We start from the raw sequence: 2,905 nt of genomic DNA, 5'->3' as shown, positions 1-2,905 counted from the left end.
TTCATCCTAATGCCAAAAAAGTGACCAAAGAAATGCACAAAATGTGCTATTTTGGGTCACTTGCTGTATTTTTCTCTTAACAACGAGTAAATAAAAACTACAGTAAACTTACAAACTAAGTCAGGCTATCATGTGTTCATTTGCAAAATTATTTATTCTCAAATACAGTTACCTAGCTATTTTTTTATTATATGTGGTTTTGCAGAGCATTTTGAACGTACTTCACCACTTAGCATCCCCTGTCTCACCCACCCCAGTATAAGCACCCACAAATATCTCTTGCTAGACTTGATTTTATTAAACCTCTGTAGATTATTACAAATTAATAAGAAAAACATCCCTTGAGGCTGGCTGGCAGGAGGACCATCTATAGACTTCACTGTTATTGAGCATCTGCTGTGTGCTGGTCTCTGTTCTGTGGGTAGAGCAGGGAATAAAGCTGAGAACTCCTGCCTTCTGGAAACCTGTCTACTATAAGGAGAGAAGGGAAATCAACAAGTGATGCTTCATAATGTGTCAGATGATAGGTAATAATGGGAAATAACAAAGTAGGGGGGGCAGCTAGTATTCTGGGGAGCATAGTTGAGGAAAGAAGCCTCTTTACTAAGAAGACGTGAGCTTTTTCACATACGGTCTTTAAGGGCAAGTGTAGATGTAATATAGTTTCAGTTTGCTTTCCTGCTTCTCATTTAATAGCTGTGTATTTGGCAAGTTATCTCATTTCTCTAAATATCACTTTTCTTATCTGTAAAACAGAGATAGCATCTACCTTACCATGTTGCTATAAGAACTGCATTAGATTTTTTTAAAAGAAGACAAATTGCAACATGGATGGAGCTGGAAGGGATCATGCTCAGGGAAATAAGCCAGAAAGAAAAAGAAAAATACCGGCTGGACTCACTCATAGCAGGAATCTAGAAAACCTCAATAAGGGACCAGGAAAAAACCTAATTATAATAAAGAAAAAAGCAAAATCAACAAGCAACTATAAACCAGAGACACACTATGGGGGGGGGGGAGAGTAGGATCAAAACAAGGGGGGTGGGGATTTTATGGGGACTATAACCAAGATGAAAATGCATACATTGTGCAAAAATGAAAAATGATGTAAAAAATGTATAAAATAAATAAATAGGGCCTCCCCAGTGGTGCAGCGGTTGAGCACTGGGCTGCAGCCTCTGCAGCGCCGCCGGTTGGATCCCCGGCCACCAGCGAGGGTCCCACATGATGTGCAGACCTCTCTTGCCGTGCCCGCTGCTCCCCTCACCAGTGTATTTCATCAGTCTGCCTGCTCTGCTCCCCGCTCTGGCTCTGGTGAATTCTCTCACCCTCCCGTACTTCTGACTGTACCCAGCGCTTGTATAAATAAATGAATAAATCTTAAAAAAAAAAAAAAGAAATAAATAAAAATGCAACAACAACAAAAAAGAATGTTTTGGTGGAGTATAATGAACATGAGGAGTTTGGTCTCTAGGTGGAAAGGAGGGAGAACAAAAGTGCAATCTAGAAAAGGCTTGTATTGTATGCATGCCTGTCCCTCTTTGAATTTCTAGCATCTACCCCCCCAACTTTTCCAATCAGCTGTAACTCCATAAAGCCGTTTAAAATTTTTCACTGGAGGAGTACAATGATAGTACTTTGGGAAAATAATGATTAGAATACTGTATTGTCAGACTTTAAAGTCAGGGCTATAATTTATTAATTACATTAAGTCTATCATTCTAGGGAGAACTGACATTTATTATGTTGATTCTTGCAAATCATGAATTTAGTTGTCTTTCCATTGATTTATATTTTCTTTGATTTCTTTCATTAGTGTTTTGTCATTTTCTGCATACAAGTCCTGTGCATGTTTTGCTAGACTGTATAAGATGGAAGACTATGTAACTAATAAAAAACTAAATGCCATGAGAAAATTTTCATAATATGTTCAGTTTTAAAAGCAGGACACAGAACTGCTTACAAGCTGATATCCCAACTGTATATGTGGGGAAAAGTGAGGTGAAAGGTGTGAAAGGTTTGAAACCAACCTTTAAATAGGGATTACCTCTATGGCTAAAATTTTAGGAGTGACTTCAAATTCTCTTTCAATGATTCTATTTTTCAGTCTTTCTACAATGTGTATATTACCACTTGAATTTTTTAAAGACCACTTTAAAAAAAAATTTAAAAGTAGCCTTCTTCATAAGAAGATTTCATATCCACTTTTCATCAAAAGCTTGGATGTAACTGACAACAGAAAGGAGAAAAAGAGAGGGTCATTTGGTGGGTGATATCATTAGACAGCTGCTAAAAGCTGCAACCTTTCATCCAAGCTTTCGGTAAGGATTAACATTCCAGAGCTCACACAGCAGCTGTCAGTGAGCAAACTTAAATTCTGCCTCCTGGCTGTGGCAGGGTTTTGGGCACATGTTACACATACCAGTGTCCCCAGGCACCTTCAGGGCAGACTTCTTCAGTCACATTTTCCTAAGTGGGAAGCAGAAGAATCAGCTGTGGGCAGATGGAAAGAACCTTACTTTAAGGATGGAATTTACCAGCCTGATTCCTCCCCTGCTGGCTCCAAGGACCACTGCTTCAGGAGGTCACAAGGAAAAAGTCTCTTAGGTGATGAAGAAGAAAAATACTCTTCTTGGGGAACGCACCCCAAACACGGTTCTTCTTAGATTACAGTAGCGTGACAGCCTGACCTTCACAAGAGAGCAGACTGTTTTCTCGGCGCCTCACAGAAATGCTGCCTCCTGGTTGTCTCTTCAGAGAACTAGTCATTGCCAGGGCTCCTAGCAGAAAATTTGTAAAAAGCGTAGATGGGAAAGGTGGTATCTTCCGAGCAACAGAATCCTACCTTTTTTCAGTATTCTGAAAAATAACTTAATTCATAGTCACAGACCTTGGTACCCAAATT

Source organism: Talpa europaea (genome assembly GCF_964194135.1).
Source record: "Talpa europaea genome assembly, chromosome: 7".
Classification (NCBI taxonomy): domain Eukaryota; kingdom Metazoa; phylum Chordata; class Mammalia; order Eulipotyphla; family Talpidae; genus Talpa; species Talpa europaea.
The sequence above is the reverse complement of the archived record's forward strand: the minus strand, read 5'-3'. Positions refer to the sequence as shown.